Source organism: Coturnix japonica, chromosome Z, assembly GCF_001577835.2.
Source record: "Coturnix japonica isolate 7356 chromosome Z, Coturnix japonica 2.1, whole genome shotgun sequence".
Classification (NCBI taxonomy): Eukaryota; Metazoa; Chordata; class Aves; order Galliformes; family Phasianidae; genus Coturnix; species Coturnix japonica.
Genome location: NC_029547.1, coordinates 22015672 through 22034051, shown reverse-complemented (window position 1 = coordinate 22034051; position 18380 = coordinate 22015672).

Sequence of the window (18380 nt, the reverse complement as noted above, 5' to 3'; positions counted from 1 at the left end):
TCTATCCTAAAACACACAGCATAAAAACCATCAGCTTGTACTGTAATCTCCCCTCCAGGGCTACGAAAGTCCTAGGGAAAGACAAAAAAATCAGAAACCAAATTCTGAAGAGGAAACCTGTTGAATGATGAGAATTCCTTCCTTTTTACACTGCTACCTCAGGGAGAGACACACATCCAGCTTTCTTCACAAGAGCAAAATTGATGATGAGTGTGGGGGTGGTTTGCTCTGGTTTCATTTTGTCCACATTGCTGCAGAAATATGAAACTTGCCTTGTGAATCATATTCTCTAATCACGTTATGTGTTGTCTAATGTTCACATTTGCTCACAGTCTCAGCAGTGAGGTAAGAAATCTGCAGGGTGTTTTTAAGGTTTTAACCATCATATTGCCAGATGGCTGATGTGATGCCTGGGAAAACTATGAATCCTCCAGCAGATAGTGCTTGGAGGAGCCCTTCTGGACCTTCTCACTTTCCTGCCATCTGTACTGAAAGTTATGCAAGAAAACAGGTAGTGCATGCAAGCACAGATGCCATACCACTCCTGAGCATCCTTTCACTTCACTAGCACTAGCACTAGGCCCTGAAAATCAATTTGACCTAGCACTGTGCACGGGAAGTGTCACAAAGCACACTTTGCATTCTCTTCCTGGCAGAGGTGGTGACTGTGTGCTTTCTGACTCCATCTCTTCCTGTTTGCCTCTGCAGATCTTCCACTGGGGACTTGAGAGCACCAATCTTTGATCGCCCCATCACTGTCAAAGGCTTTCAGAGGCCCAGACGAATGATGACCTACAGATAGGTTTGCTGTGTCTCCTCTATTACTGTTAACTGGAGATCACCAGGGACAATTTAGTCAGACAGTTATTAATATCAGTGAACTGAGAAGCCTGAACTTCTGGATCAGATCAAGATCTTGCGTCTTCTGCTTTTGTCAACACATCTATCAAGTAATAATCATTTGCAGCAGGATGGCAACAAATGGTGAAAGCAACAGTATAATCAGATGGCTTGTAAGGAATTGCTTGTTTTTCTGTTCCCTGTTACTGTGCCACTTACAGCACAAGTAATTGGTTCCTATTTGGCTGAGGTAGAAGCCAGCAGAACAGCCACGTGCTTTGATTTTTGGCAACAAATACTGCTGTATAAGTAAGGAGAAGCAGACTCTCCAGTCAATCAGTGGAGCTCCCCTCAGACGTGATTCAGTGTTACACGCACATTTTGTGAAACCTTCTAATGTAACCCGACTTTGTGACTCCTTTAGCTGGAGTCACAGAAATCTGGCTTTCTCATTACTGTGAAAAACAACTACAGTTTGTGCCCTACACATGCCCTATGTGCCTCCAGTCCCCACCTCTTCTGGATAAACTTGCCCACACCTTGATTACAAACATATGTTAACACTTAAATTAGAAGTGAACAGGAAATTCATAAAACAAACAAACAAAAAGACCCTGTGAAATGCCACCCTAGCATACTTCTCACCAGAGTCTGTGACAGTACTCAATAACAGCACTAATAGATGTTGCCCTGCTCACTGAAGATATAGATCACTCATCAGACCACAACACAGTGGTTTCAGTGAAGAGGTCCGGATATGCCGGCATCAGTGCAGAAAATACTGAGAATCAGACCAAGTCTGCCATTTCTGTATCTTGCATTACTGAAAGAAAAGCAACAACAAAGGACAGTGGAACATGAGAGGTGTGGAAACCCCTCTGAGAATCAGAGTTAGACACAATAAAACTGGCACACTATCTGATGAGACAGGATCGCAGGTATTCATAGATCACAAAGCAAATTATGATGGTATCAGTCCACAGTGTGTTGAAAAGAATGCAACTTTTGCCTAGGGGTAGGTAAAAGAAGGTTATTTGTAAAGGATTTGAGAAGAAATCTAATTAGCATCCAGGATATTTTTATTTAAAATAATGAGCTCTATATTCCAGAAGTGCCATTTCTTTTCAGATTTTTCTGTTCCTGATTGTCTCTCTAAAATCCCTCTACAATGAGAATACACAGGAGCTTCATCAAACAGCTGGTTTAATCTGACCAGTGACCTGTAGAAAGCATCTTTCTGCTGGACCACAGGGTAGGATTTAGTCTGCTTAACTGAAACCTGTTAATTATAGCTAAATTCTAGGTTTATCAGACAGTTGTTTTCCTAAGTTGAGCACCTGTGTTTCCTGCAGAGAGGTCAACAAGCTACAGGGAAGAACCAGCTTGCCTAAGACTAAGTTCTAAGTAGGACTGAGTAATGACAAATGCTTTAATTTGTCTCATGTGACCACTGAGCCAGACAGGTCCAAACTTAAAGGGTGAGTTCTGTTTGTGAGTAGCAGTAGAACAAAACAATACAGAATTGACCCAGAACTGATCTCTCTGTTTTGTTGTGCAGTGTAATATAAGGTATCTCTAAACAACTCAAAAGCCAACAATCCCATTTTCCTGGTTGCAGTGATCTTCCTGGCTTCATAACTGCTTAATGCTTACAGTCTTAACAAGGATAGAATTGTGTTGCGTAAGTTGTTGTACAGTGCACTTTTAGCAATACAGATTATTCATAGTAAGAGGTAGATTCAGCTTTCCTGGCTAACCCAGTAGCTGAGAAGCCATGAAGAATTTTATATGTACAACTTCTCTGACTAACAGGGACACAGTCTTCATGAGGAGTAGTCTAAAAATTCTTCCTTCCTTTCTTCCTTTCTTCCTTTCTTCCTTTCTTCCTTTCTTCCTTCCTTCCTTCCTTCCTTCCTTCCTTCCTTCCTTGGTGGTGGTGTTTGGGGATGGGTGTGCTACTACTGTAAGTAGCAAGCTGTGAGCATCTCAGCCCCTTGGCAGAAGCAGCACAATCAGCCCAGCATCCCAAGTATCTGGTACAGGCCAAACTGATTCCATACTATTTTGCTGCCCTGAGCCATTTCTTTATTTGACTTGATTGCAGCTAGCCCTGCTTTCACATGTATCCTGGTCAGTGGAGTTGTTAGAAGTGGAGTCCCAGCTCTGCAGGACTTCAACACTTGACTAATTTTGCCACTGTTGTTGTGTGTGTCCTGAGCCACAAGCTGAAGTTTGGAATGTACTTTCTCCCCTTTCTGTTCAATTTCCACTCACCTTACAATTTGTTCAAAATTATGATGCATACGGATCTGGTTGGTGCTACACAGGAAGGCCTGCCAGAAAAGGGTGAAATCCAGCAGATGCATTCTCCTCATTTTAACAGCCTCCCACCGAATACAGCTGCAGAGCAAGAAGGATTTTGTTGTAGTCGTTCCTTTGATCAATTAATGTTAGTATGACAGCTTCCAGAGAAGTCAGACAGGACCTCAGGGAGGTAGCTAAATGCAGAGCTCCTCTGAGCATGGAGTTCACTGCCGTAACAAAAACTGTCCTCAATAAAAAGCTCGTTATATTCAGGCGTTGTAAGTAATTAATGTTTTCCCCATTGACAATTGTCTGAGACTGAGTATGATAATGAACTTTGTTCCTGTTAAAGTGTAGAATATATTTCAGAAGTTTATGCTGTGCAATAAAACAGGCAGATATCTGGAGGTAGAGAATTTCTGTATCTTCGTTTTCTATTTCCATTCCCAGTTCCAGCACTCTCTTGGGTCCAACAAGCAACCAGCAAAGGCTCTTGCATCAAACAGTGCACAAAGGCCAGGTTTCTGAACCCTTGACATTGCTGGTGATTCTTACCAATTTGTCTGCACTACTCACAGCTGATCGATCGCAACCTGTAGTTACATCTCCATGGACAGAACTGCTCACATTCACAGACGGGTGTAAGTTTCATGTTCTGCCAAATGGACAGTCTGAGCTTTCAATAGGACACAAGCTGGAAATGCTTAAGTGATAACCTGATCTATTGACTTTCCCCCTACATTTCACAGTTGGCTAGATCCTTCTTGATTCTGCTTACAATAATGTAAGCATCCATGTAAAGCCAGTTCACATCCTCAAGACCCACAAAACCATACATTAAACTGTTATTTGGTGAGCAGTAACAGCAAACACTGCAGCAGGAAAGGCTTTGCAAGAAAAAAGGATACAGTCAGCAGCAAGAGCATAAGCTCTTCATACAGGTGCTCAACTCATAACATAAGGATGTTGTGCCAGGCAGTGACAACCTTTTGAAGGTTCTGGGAGATTTGTTGTCTGAAGAGATGATCAGGACTTTATGGAAGAAATGTGCTATGAAGCCGATTTCTGCTATCTGGGGCACAGCAAAACTGGATGTGAAGAAAGAAGTTTTAGAAAAGTTCTGGCACACTGAAGAAGAGAAGAGCAAAGAGAATGTGCATATGTGTCATACAGGACCAGCAAAAGAACAAAGGAGCAGTGTGAATGCTGTCAATTCACAACACTTCTTCTCTTCCTTTAGAACTTTTGAAACTGCTAGTGAAAATTCTGGGAAACAGCAAAAGGAGACTCCAAAGGTTGAATTTATGTAACAGACATCATAATACAGCCCAATATGGGAGTAAGGTGTCACTCAATGAAATGGGAAAAACCAGCCAGACAAAGTTAATAAAGCCAGTTTCTAGCGATGAAATCTGCTGCTTAGATCAGATAAAAACAAGACGGGCTTTAGGAGAGGAAAGACAAAAATTTTTCATATAGTTTGTAGGATTTTATTTCTGAAATATATAAACATAACAGGGTTGATTGACCTGTGTACCCTCCCGAGTGACACATTCAAGCAAACCCTTCCTATCTGCTACTCTCCTCCCCACATCAACCTTGAATCTCTAATGCATGGCTGAGAAGGGATAGTGCTTCTGGCAACACAGGCTCAGGATTTACTATGATTTTGCTGCTCAGCTTGCAATGAGATGAAACCCACAAGTTCAGTTAAAGGCCCTGTGCCCTGTCTTTTCTGTTTTCCAGTTTGTTCTACTTTCTTCAAAAGGAGATCTTCATTCTGTAAAACATTTTGTTAAGTCCCTTGCCTACTGCTGCTAGCTCCAAATGGAAACAGTGCTTGTCTGAAAAGACAAATATCCACCATTGGAAACAGCCAAGCATGGAAGGCTACATCCTGCCACACTGTACACGTATAGCTCTTACTGAAGTACTTTTGAATACTTTCATCAACAAGGACGATCAGAAATGCAGTGTTTGAAGCTGTCAACCATCAGTAACCCCTCAAAAAAGCTGAGCTACTCCAAGTCTCACGGGGAATATGCAGAAGCATCCTTTCCAGTCCACAGGCTTGCAGTGTCCATGCCCCTTTATACCACAGTGGGACTTCTTGTGGAGCCATGGATAGAAGCAGATACAGAATCACAGAACCACAGAATCACAGAATCATAGGGGTTGGAAGGGACCTCCAGAGATCATCAAGTCCAACCCCCCTGCCAAAGCAGGCTCCCTACACCAGGTTGCACAGGTAGGCGTTCAAGCAGGACTTGAATATCTCCAGAGAAGGAGACTCCACAGCCCCCCTGAGCAGCCTGTTCCAGTGCTCCATCACCCTCACCATAAAGAAGTTCTTGGGCACATTCTTGTGGAACTTCCTGTGCTCCAGTTTCTGGCCATTTCCCCTTGTCCTGTCTCCACGTACCACTGAAAAGAGTCTGGCCTCCCCACTTTGCCCCCCACACCTCAGATATTTATAGACCTAGATCAGGTCCCCTCTCAGTCTTCTTTTCTCAAGGCTAAACAGACCCAGTTCCCTAAGTCTCTCCTCATAGGGGAGATGCTCCAGGCCCTTCACCATCTTAGTGGCCCTCCGCTGGAGTCTTTCCAAGAGATCCCTGTCTTTTTTGTACTGGGGAGCCCAGAACTGGACACAGTATTCCAGATGAGGCCTCACCAGGGCAGAGTAGAGGGGGAAGATCCCTCCCTTGACTTGCTGGCCAAGCTCTTTTTAATGCACCCCAGAATGCCATTGGACTTTTTGGCCATGAGGGCACATTGCTGGCTCATGGCCAACCTGCCATCCACAAGGACACCCAGGTTCCTTTAGAGGACAGCATCTTTAGCATTACTACTGACTCACCTGTATTCCCTACTGTGGCTCTTACAGAACAGTACCTTTGTTCAGGGCATGACTAAACAGAAATTTTATGAAAATCTTTTCCTGCAGCCAAAGCTCTGACCTAGACAGTAGTTGCATTTCTTTGAATAATATAAAACAAAATTAAGGCTTACAGCAGAGTATTCTGCTACTTATTCCATATGATGCTTTTAACCACCCACAAGGAAGCCCACTTAGGTGCCATGCACTGAAGGATTTTTCTGTTTGAAGTTATGTGTAAATACTTGGTTCTGTTGACTTTCTCAGGCACGATATAGAGCCCAAGTTACTTTTGCAGTGGACAGTGAATGAGATCTTGTTGGAATCAAAATTTTTTCTCCACTTTTCAGAAACAACAACCATGGTCTGCTGCAATGATGGACAACCTGCAGTTCAGGTTTCTGAGTAGCAATAAACACAACTTGTAAGAATCAAAACCACAGGTTGCTTGGCACAAATTTGTTTACAGAAATCCAGTCTCACTCTACTGTATTGGTCTTCTTCAATTTCTAATTAGGTATCTAATGTGCTCCTTATGTGTCTCTACCAGCCACTGGAAACGTGGCAGCAGACTGATGTATTGTGAGATCTGTGGAAAAAAAAATAAAAATAATGTAAGTATTCCTCAACAAATGAATGAGTTTCTGTGTTGGAAAAGAGGAAAGCTGTTGCAAACATGTGGAATTTTCATGCTATTTCACAGAAATCTTCTTTGTGATTATAAATGCACATGACTAGATGGGCCACACTGCAGCACCCTGTTCTATTTTTAATTTAATTTTTCATTAAATTAATCATATTTTTCTTACCTCTGATCTGGCAGGATTATGAGCAGGTTCATTTGTCAGAAGACCTAATTACTCAGGAATGGATTACACAAAATGGGAAGATTCTCTTAGGCCAGTAGCTATCTCCTGCAAATCACAGTGTCCCGGAAATTCTCTAAGCAATATCTTAATAGCCTGTATATGAAACAAATGGACATTAAAAGCTGGAGCTTAATGTTATTTTGTTTGTACAACAGCTAATGCAAATGAGTGACAGCAATTGCATCTCACTGCCATCTCCCAGGACTGTTTTCACTTCACCTTGCCCATACAAAATGCCCAGCATCGCGATGTGCGTCAGGCTGCATGAACCTCTTCTATCCCAAACCATTTTTTCCTGACTGTAAGTCTTGTATTTGATCAAGAAGTCTCCTAGGAATCACCAAGTGCTGCCACAACAGTGGTTGGGAACTCAGGAGGTTGCACCTCTCATCACAGACCTTGCAGCCACAGAGCTGCCCTCCAAGCTGCTTTACGAATCACACAGATGCACTGCAGGTCACGCACTGAAGTAGTGCCCCAGGTGCCCAGACCCAGGACAGGTTGGTTGGGTTTTGCTCTTCATGAAGAGCTGTAGCTCACAAAAGCAAGGTTTTATGTTTGAAGCAAAAGCCTGTGCTTGTTCTGAATTGTGTGTCGCTGTCTGACTCACTGCTCTGAAGGTCAGCAGTTGTAGAGGCTGCTATTGAAGCTGAGACTCCAAAGCCCCTCCTGGAGCTCTCACAAACTATAACATACCAAAGAACATTAAGTGACCTTCACTGTCTATTCACTACGTTAAGGTGGAGCCTAAACCAATCTTTCAGCAGCTCTGGTTACCATGCCTTTCAGGAAGGTGCGCTAAGTACCTTTTCCTTGTACAAAGTAAGAGACATTATTTTTCAGGGAATTTTCCTAATAGCTTTTTGAATCAGGGCTGTCTGAGATGAAAAGTGGAGTGGAGCACTGGGCTTGCTAAGTCAGTAAACTGCTCTGTGATGCATTTGTTCTACTGCTGCTGCAGAAGACAGTGCACTTTTTACAGCAAATTCTGCTGCTGGCAGCTCCTGGATAGACAAACTACCCAAAGGATATATATCACAGCTTCCTCTTCACGTGAAACTCATAAGAACCTTATACACAAAACTCAAGTCAGCAATTTTCAGGAAATAAAACTTTCTGGTATTTCTCATTTCTCTTATTGTTTATATGTATTTCTTTGCTTGCATTCAGCACAGTGATTTCTTCAAGATTCATTTGTACTGTGTTTGTCCTGCTGCTTGTCCCAGCAACAAATGCCATTCCCTGAACTCTAGGATGCACTCTGCGACTCTGAACACTTACAACAGCCAGCTCCTAACGTTGTTGCATGAGAGACCCCTTGGCATTAGGAAACACAAAACACATTTTATTAAGTAACAAAATAAAATAAAATTAAAATTAAAAAGTTTATTCAATATGATACATTATATTCAGTTGTTAGGGTTCACCATCTTCCATTCCAAGATTTCCATGCATATTGTTTTGAAGATGATAGAAAGTGGTACTACCCACAAATGTTAGCTGGAAAATCACTGATACCATAAGATGGTCAATCAGGAAATTCTCTAAGACTCAAGCTGAAGTGAAAGCATGAGGGTAATCCTCCTATCATGCATGGCTTATATGAATGATCTTCAGTTTATATACATAACTTGTGTTCCATATGCAGAAGTTTTCCAAGAGGTAGGTGACATATGCAGGAGTTTCTCAGAGCTGTGTTACCTATGCAAGTTTCTCAGAAATATGTTGCATATTCAGTGATCAGTTCTGAGCAGCACCTCCTATTTCATTGGTACAAAGACTCCGCAGGTCTTCCTTTGTTCAGAGGCACAGCTCTTTCTGTTATCTAAACAAATTGCAGGGCAGGAGTATCCATCAACAAACACTAGCAAGCTTAATAATATTGTTACCACTTGCATCACCACAAGAGCTCAAAGCACCTACACCAGTACAGGTATGATGCAGAAATCAGTTTGCTACAGCAGTAGGAAACAGAAGCAAGTGTCTGTGTGAAAACAGGGAGGAAAGAGCAACAGATGTAAAAAAGAAAAGGAACACAGATTATAACAAAGGAACACTATGAAAATGCACATTTAGGACAGGTTTTTCAGTAAATTTATCTATCTCTGCTTCAATGAGTGTTTGGGTAAGTGCAAACAAGAACAGTTATTTGTTATCTTGATTAATGACATCTATGACTCCTGTCATGTAACAGTGTATGACCACAGAGCCTTAGTGAGACAGAAGTTACATTTTCTGGGAAGCTTCTGCTTCCTACCACTTCATAGAATCATAGAATCACAGAATAGTGTGAGTTGGAAGAGACCCTTAAAAGCCACCTAGTCCAACTCCCCAACGATAAACAGGGACACCTGCAGCTAGACCAGGTGCTCATAGCTCCATACAGCTTGACCTTGAGCATCTCCAAGGACAGAGCATCCACCACCTCTCTGGTCAACCTGTTCCACTGCTTCACAACCCTCACTGTAAAAGACCTATCACTTATAACCAGACTAAATTTCCCTTTAGTTTGAAACAGTTTCCCCTTTTCCATCACCACAGACCCCAATGAAGTCTGTCCCCTTCTTTCCTATAGCTCCCCTGTAGCTACTGACAGGCCACTCTCAGGCCTCTTCAGAGCCTTATCTTCTCCATGCTGAGCTGCCCCAGCTCTCTCAGTCTGGACTTGTAGGGGAAGTGTTCCATCCTTTGGATAGAACTTGTGAAAAGCCTAGGCTCACACATCGTTGGGTTGTCATTTATTAGCTCAACAGTAAACCAAGCTATGTTTCCTACAATGTTTATTTATATGTATTGAACTACTCTTGCTCTAGAGACCTACAGTCATGGTATTCCCAAAATGGGAAGTTCTGGTTTCACAGCAAGTAGACACGTAACCTGCATGGAAATGAAGAGATAGTGCTGTGCCAAAGAGGCTGCTTTAGCATTGCAAATTAGGACATCTCAAAATCCCTTGCTCTGTAAAAGCTCTTCTGTGCTACAGTTGTAGCACTGAGTTTTCTCAGATGTTCTTTTTCATGTTTTTTTTTTCAAGAATTTGAAACCACAGAGTTGTTATTTTTCTAAATTATTGTCTGCTAAATTGTTCCTCTTTATTCCAATGGACTACAAAAGATAACCTTCCTCTCCTCAGGAAAAGGGATTCACAGTTGCAAACATTTACAACTGCAAAACTTAATGGACATAAAGATGGTTGAGATTCTCCAGATGTGTTGCACTCCTTCACTTTTTTGTAATCCTTGCTTTTCTTACAACTCACCTCTGAGGGATGGAATGTCTAAAGGAATACGAGGCTCAGCTGGCCTGCAGGCGGAAGACCAACAACCTCCTTGTAGTTACAACCCATACTTGGAGAGCACAGTGAGCTCCTTGGTGACCAGGCCATTGGGACAGGATGAGGAGTTGTACCTTCTAGCTTATAAAAATACATATAGAACTTATTTGAATTGTATGTGAGATAGCTGAAAGTACTATATTATGGAAAGATAATGAGAAAATTTCCATTAGGAAATTGTTTTGGTTATAATTTAATTAGGCATCAAAAGGCAGTCTATGGGATTTGCCTGTGCCAGGATTTAATGCATTTATTAGCTGCATTCCTTGATCCACTTCATGTTCCCCAGTTCTGCTGCACTCCAGATGCTGAAGGATAAAATAATGTTTATTCTAGCCAAGCTCAGCCTTATCGAAGTCCGCTGCTCACTGCTCCCATGCTCACAAGCACATGAACTGATTGCGGGCTTCTTGGTCAAGGCTGGAAAGGAAAGAAGTACAAAATAAATAATGGACAGGTCAAATAAGGACAGAAAGCCTTTAATCAGATCTGTGAGATCACAGTGAGAACACACACAGATGCGCATATACAGAGGGATTCTCACATCCATCTGTTTACACCCGCCTATATTACCCATCAGGACACACTGATAAGAAGTTTTTTCCTATTAATACTGTGGGAGAAAGCTGGTTTAGAGCAACCTGTGAAGGATCCTCAGAGCGACCTTTCTGGACTGGTGTATGCTGCAGACATTTGCAAAGACAAGGGAAAAAACATGATTCATTTTCTTCAATTATTGAACCAATACCAACTTTCTGCATCCAGAAATAAGTAGGACATAGGTAACTGCTGTATCACACACCACACAGGAGCTGATTGAAAAGCTATGTGCCAACCAGTACCTCTAATGTTTATTCATGAGAGAGAGGTAATAACACATGTATGAGGCATGAACACTCATACAGACCTGCAGAGTGTTTGCCAGCAGCTAACTTTCTGTTAGAGGTTTATCATTGGTTTCTAGCTTGCTTTGCAAGAGTCCTGCATGTTTTTTATACTAAAGTTGACACTGAATGTCAGAATTTCAGTACACACTGAGCACTCTGGTCCTGTGTGTGCTGAGTGGGTGGCCAAGCCAAAACTCCCAGCTCCTGTTTGTATATTGCTTTCTTACTCATCTTAAACCACAGGTTTGAAGACTACACCAGAGAGGTTTTCCTCCCCCCCTGCCAAACACAGTACACATCTGAGTAATTCATTCGTATGCAGCTGTAGAAAAAAGTGCCACACAGGACAAGCCTGAAGGGAAAAAAGGTGCAGAAAGAGATAGAATGAGAAATAACACATTTTGGAGAGTATTTGAAGAATCATTAGTATGTCATCAGACTCTGCCTTGCTTTCATCACACAGCTTTCATTAGCACTTCTGTTCAGATTATTTTGCAAGCATAAACTGTTCATTTCCAATGTTACACTACACATAGCAGTGACTAGTGGTCACTAAAAACTGAGTTTTGTTCCATCCCAAAATTTACATATTTAAGAAACAACAAAGAGTGTGTTCTAAAGCTTTCCTCTGCTCTCCCCAAAGGAAAAGTCAATATGGTTACGGAGGAAATAGCTCAATCAAAAATACAGTATTCTGTAAAACAGCAGTTTCTGCAGGCATTTTCTATCAAGTTAACTGTCAAATCATGCAAATCCTCATAGTAATTCAATACCAAGCTCGGAGCGCTTCTTCGACTCAAAATGTAACTAACATCCAACTGACATTATTTAAATGGCTGTGTCATAACAGAACCCACACAACACTCACTTCCTCATACTTTTAAACTGCCGTTTTCCCAGGGATATGCACATCTGTGGTGCTGTGTCTCTTCTTCGTGGTACTGATATAAGCCAGTTTAGTAATAGGGATCAGTATACTAGTTTAAGGACCAGTATATTAGTTCAGCAGAAGGGATCAGAGTGTGCTAATTCTAAAACTTACCAGTTTAGCTTTTCTTGATGTGTGAGCAGCCTTGTTTTTTTATCAACAATTCTGTTTCACAGGAGCACTGGAATCACAGTGGACTATCTTTATGTTTGCATCCCCAGGTACAAGGACTTTTTCCTTGGATTTCACATATATTGTTTTGGTTTATAGTGTAACAAGATAGAAGGTTGATCATTGTGACATAATAGGCAATGGAAATATCCAGTTGCCTGGTACATACTGTGAGGAATAAAATAATGTCAGCTTTCTAATACCATACTGGAGTTAAGAGAGCTTTCTTCCTGGATTTCAGATGACAGTACATGTTTTGGTCATGTTTTAGTCCCACACTTGGTTACTTGCTGTATCCATGGCACAGAAAAATTTACATCTTTCTATGTTGATGGGAGGGGGCAGCAATGAAAGCAATACTGCTTTTAATGTATCTCATTTAAGAATAATGAATTCAAGATATACAAAAGTATTTTGCTGTATTCAGGACCTCAGAAGTTGCTATTTCTTTAGTTACATATCTAGGAAGGAGATAAGGCCTCAAGCATGCTATTGTTGCATTAACCTGGATCTTAAACTGGAGGTCATCTTAGATAACCTGCATTTTTCAAAGCAATAAGAGATAAAATGGAAAAACACTGACAGAAGCAAAACCAACAAAATTCATAGAAATAAAAAAGAAAGCCTTCAAGCTGTTTAGATCTTATCCATAATTTGCGAGCAACTCCACACCACCTCTCCCCTTCCCTTGTTTTTCACCCTACACTATAGGTGATCCCACATGTCAATCCAATTGTGAGTCAGGGGGAGAACCCAGTGTTTATGTAGAGGATATGCCCTTCATAGGAACTGCAGTGACCCAGGAGGCATTCTTTTGGAGTACAGTTTCCTCAGAAATATGAAGATTGCTCTGAAAGTAATGCCTCCTATTTTATTATTTTGGCTCACAACATCAGAGGCAAATAGTAGTGATACAGCAGCAGAGGGTGAACCTTCCCACCAACATCCCGTTACATTCTGTTGCAGCGTGACAGATGGCAGCAGAGGGACTACCTGACAAGATGGCGTCTGGCATGAAAGTGCATATGAAGCAAAGGTGTGTCACTGAATTCTTTCATGCAGAAGTAATAGCAACCAATGAGTGGATGTGGGCACACTGAGGTGGAGGGTGATGAAACACTGTGAAATGGGGCCATTTTTGCTGGTGCTCTTGTTATTCACAGTGCAAAAATGCATAGCTATAGTTGGTGACTGTTGAATAACAGTGTTTTGCAGCTGAGAACCATCTCTATCAAATAGTGTGATTGGGAGCTTTGTATCTGTTGTAGTTTCCGTGGAAATAAATAGGAGGCATTACTTGTGAAACAACTTGTATACTTTTAGGAAACCCCTTTTTGTAATTTTTGGACTAACCTAGTGGCAAGAGTGAGACTCCAGACAAGGCCAGGAACAGCAAAGAGAAACAGGTTGAAGTCTGACACAGGACTCAGCTGGGGGGAGCAGCAGTCACTTTACTCCACAGCCATTTTACAGAAGGCTGTAGCACGAAGGCTCACATATGGCAAGCTATTACTGCAGGACCAGCAATCAGAAGCAAGAGCTGCACACATTTCCTACTACCCAAATTGGGAGCATTGTTGGTTACAACTGACACTTGAGCCCCCAGTACTCCAAGTCCCACAGCTAACAGTTACTGCTGACCTGATGGATGGATGAATGGGTCTGCACCATGGGTCCAGAGACCTGAGGATTCTGAGATCCTAAGCATCTGCACCAGCATCTTTGGTTCAGCTGATGACTTCTTATTGATGCAATTATCACACACAGTATCACAGTCTCATGCAGGTTGGAAGGGACCTTTTGTTTCAGTTTGTGTTGTTCCTTCCCTTCCACTGCCTACCCTCCTTCATGATGAGAATAAAATTCATAAGGATAAGAGCCTTCAGCTACGTCAACAAGAGCATTTATTTTCACACATAAACCACCACCACTGGTGCTAGGTAATGCAAGGCCCAATGGTCAAAATGAGCAAGTTCCACTCCTACTTGAATTTAGCTGTTTTTTTTTCAGCTGATTCTACAACTTTATCTGAGGATATGATCAAATACAACCTGCCTCCTGCATAGAACAGACCACGAGAAACTGAAGTAGTTCCCACAGCAAGCCTTCAATTATAGCTGAACTAGCAATATCTTGAAATGACACAGGATCAAACATAATCCTGGGTAATTTTTACCAAAGGCAAATTCCCTTGCTGAGAAAGAGTAATAATTTGAATTTTATTGCTAATATCTGGCATCGTGTTCCAGCCACTGGACCTTCACCATATTTCCGTCTACTAGATTAAGCAATACTGCAGTAGCTGATTTGTTCACTTTCTGCATTTATGGCCTAAGATCAAGTTCCTTTTTGCCTGGGGCCAGAAAAAGACAGATATCTCAATCTCTCAGAAGCACTGACGTATAACTTCTTTTTGGCTGCCTTCCCTTCCCTGTGGGTGTTGTTTTACTTTTATCTGGTCAAGTCACTTATCTATAACTCAGTTTCTATTAAACATTCAACACATTGTTCATCTGCATCAGTGAGGTCAACTGCAACAAGGAGATATACATAGCTGTGCTCTTCTGCAGAAATCATAAAAATGAAGAACGTGATCAAACACCAGGTTCGGTAGAAGATATCTCATCTACAAGATTTCTCAGGAGCTTCTACCCGGTAAACGGAGGGAAAGAGAACAAATCCACTCTTAGAAGGGCTTCAGGACCGGTTTGTTGTGAAACAATTGTAATCACACAGGGCAGGATTCAGCAGCTACACAACACCCTCGCCCCCATTTCAGCATTCCAGCCTTCAAACACACCTTCATCCCAGCCATAAAGAGAATGTGAATCCTTCCCTTTGACAGACCAGAGCTGAACTGCTTTCTGACTCCTTGCAAAACCAGTCAGACCTTAACTGATCAAACCGAGTAGGCACCTCCCTCATCACTATGCTTCAGCTGGATGTGATCTTTTCACCCATCTTGCTAGCAAACACAACTTTGTCCAGTGAGCTCAATCAGCAACAGTTAATTGCTCCCAAAAAAAGATCCTCTCTCTTGTCCTTTACAGCACCAGTGCCTGGAACACAGTAGTGACATCCCTGCCTCAACACAGCCTGCTTTGGAGGAGAAGGCAGATGGATGAGATCTTGCAGCATTTTAAACTGTGTAGTGCAACACCTTTCCTTAATGCACTACAAACATCCACTTTCTGGAGTCAGCATCCCTCTCTGGTCATTTGAACGGAGAGTCTCTGCACAAGAACATCTCGTTTCTGAAGGGAGTGTGTTGAATTCATCTGCTACAACAGCCTTTAAGCGCTAATGGTACTGCCCAAAACATTATTTCTAGAGCTTTTCCACCTCTTCCTTCCCATTGCCCATTGGCTGCAATGAGCAGAGCCTCAGCAGAAGTGAAAGCACATGCTCTGAAGCCCTGAGGAAGACAAGGAACAGTGGTGCCAGATGGGGAACAGGGCACAGTGCCAGCAGCACTTCTGAGATGTGTAATTTGCCCAGCAACCAAAAGTAACTCCTTTCACACAAACTGAAACAAAACTTGCCAGATAAGTGTTCTGGGTGAGTTTATGTTAATAACTTCACTTTTTGCAATTGGGATTTATGATGTGCCTTGCGTTGCTGAAACTGGATATATAAAGCTTTCCACCTGATGATCAGAGAGAAGCAAAATGCTGCAAATACTTTATTTTAGGATGACTCTTTTTTTTTCATGTTTTCAGCTCTTTGGGGCTTTATAGAACCAGAGTTGGCTGCCATGATTTCAAGCAAGGACAAGGCATTCAGTACAAGATCTACTGCGTCTATTCCTAAAATGTACAAACAGAGATTTTAAATCTTCATTTAAGAAAGCCATAAGAGAGAATTTCAGGATTACAAACTTCATCCAACGAGTTCAACAGAGATAACACTATTAGCTGACTGGCTTTGAAAACTGAACTCCTGATAGGCTCTAAGGAAGTGAAAGAGGCAATGTTTGCTCTGCTGGCTGAGCAAGCTGACCCCTGCTCCAGCTTGGTTTGTTGAGAGGCAGCCCCATGCTTGGGTGGATGTGTGGCTTTTGCTGACAGACAGATGCTTTCTGTTTATTTCTCTAGGTGGTTTTTTTTTTGGTTTTTTTTTGGGTTTTTTTTTTTTTCTGTCTTAAAGCAAAGAGACCTGGCAAAATAATGAACTATCCAAACTTGTTCATGGTTTTGAACAGTATATCTCTATTTTGCTAAAGAAGGGATGAAGCATTATCAAGTGCTGGCATTCGCATTCCAGTTAACCAAAAGCTTGGAAATAACAATTTGGTTTTTCTTTTCTTTTTAACAATTGCAGCAGTCAGAGAAGTAACTCTCCAACTGGCTGCAAGCAATTATAGCTGTGTGCATTTTATTTCTATTCTGTCCCCAAATCACCAATTCCTTCAATTTACTGATATGAATTTTGTAAACCAACTTTTCTTCCCCTTTTCTAATGATGTACATGATTATGCTTCTTTGGATGCATAATCCTGGCATGGACTTTTAATATATATCTCTGCCTCTAAAAAGAAAAAGAGGTTGCTTGGCACAAGAACAAAGGATTACTCTTCTTTGAAAGACAAGCAGAATAAAACTTGGGTAATCTCTGTGATGGAAGCTCCTAACTGTTGTACCAGTTCAGGCCCAGAGTAGCTGAGCAAATGCACACATCTCACCAAAGCCCATAAAATGGAAATTCAGCCATTCCACACATTGCTTGTATTTGGAGCCCCTACAGGTGTTGTTGGAAGAAAGGCAAAGTCTGAATTCCAGAGCAACTCAGAAGAATTGAGAGGCCAAATTTAGCTGATATGGGTATCCTCATGACACAAAGGACCTGGGACAGCATTACTCATAAATGAGAAGAAACCACAGGAAACATAGAAGTATTATAACTCTTAGAGAACATAAAAAAAACAGGATGCCATCAATTCTGCCATTCTGAACTTCTTGCAGGAAGAGTATTTCTACTTTTCTGCTAGGCATCTTGCAAGGTCTTGCAATTCTTTGTCTACAGCTAATATTTCAGTCTGTCAGAGAAAAGTACAGATCCACCTACATTATTCACAGAATCAGAGAATTATAGAATTGTTCACATTGGAAGGAACCTCTGGGTTCATCTGGCCCAACTGCTGCTCAAACAGAAACACCCACAGCAGGGTGCCCTGTCTCATTACCAGGAAGTTTCTGAAAATCACTAAGGAAGAGAATCCACAGCCTCTGGGCAGCCTGTGCCAGAGCTCCAACACTGACACAGCATAGAAGTGCTGCCAGCCGTTCAGGAGGAACCTCCTGTGTTCCAGTTTGTGTTCTCCTGGCACTGAGCAATGTTTTCTTTGCACTCTCCCTTCAGGTATTTTTGGACATTGATGAGATTGCTCCGATCCTCCTCTTCCCCAGGCTGAGCAGCCATACATCTCTCAGCTTTTCCTCTTAGGAGAGATGCTCCTGTCCCATCATCATCTTGATAGACCTCCACTGGACTCTTTCTGTATGTCTAGGTCTCTCTTGTACAGGAAGGCCTTGCTTCCCACAGACATCAACATTTCAGTGCTAAAATATTTTTGTGTTGTTCCAACTGTATGATTTCCAGTCTCTGCCAAGTCCGTAAAGAAATGGTACCTTTAACCCTTATTGTCAATGATGCAGTTCTGATTTCCCAGCTGCAATGCTGTGGTGGCAGTAATGTCACCTGCAGAAGAATCTGAGTACTCTCCAGTCTCCTCATCACCGTGGGTAAAGCTTAGACCTGCCATCCCTTCAGTCTCAGAGAACGCATTCAAGCAGTAAAAAAGTGCTCAGAAATAGGAAAGCTGCTGCCTTTAATTAAGTCACAACAGAGTCTCTTAATTGTAGCCCAGAGAAGAGGATTTAAATAAACTCGAATGTGTTATAGCTAGCACTTGAGATGCAAGGTAGAAGTCAGTCACGTATTTTTCACATTAGCACATGTTTAAATTGGTTTCTAGAAATAACACTGAAAATATCATTAAAAACCATTGACCTGCCTTAAGCAAAGAATTCACAGACCCTTTTTTTCTACCCTTCCTGTTGCAAATATCACAATACTGAGTTACTAACTAGTCAAGCCGCAATACCTTTTCAATATTTTTCTAAGCAACTGTTTCTTACAGGAATAGAAGTCGACACAAGCTCTGGGCATT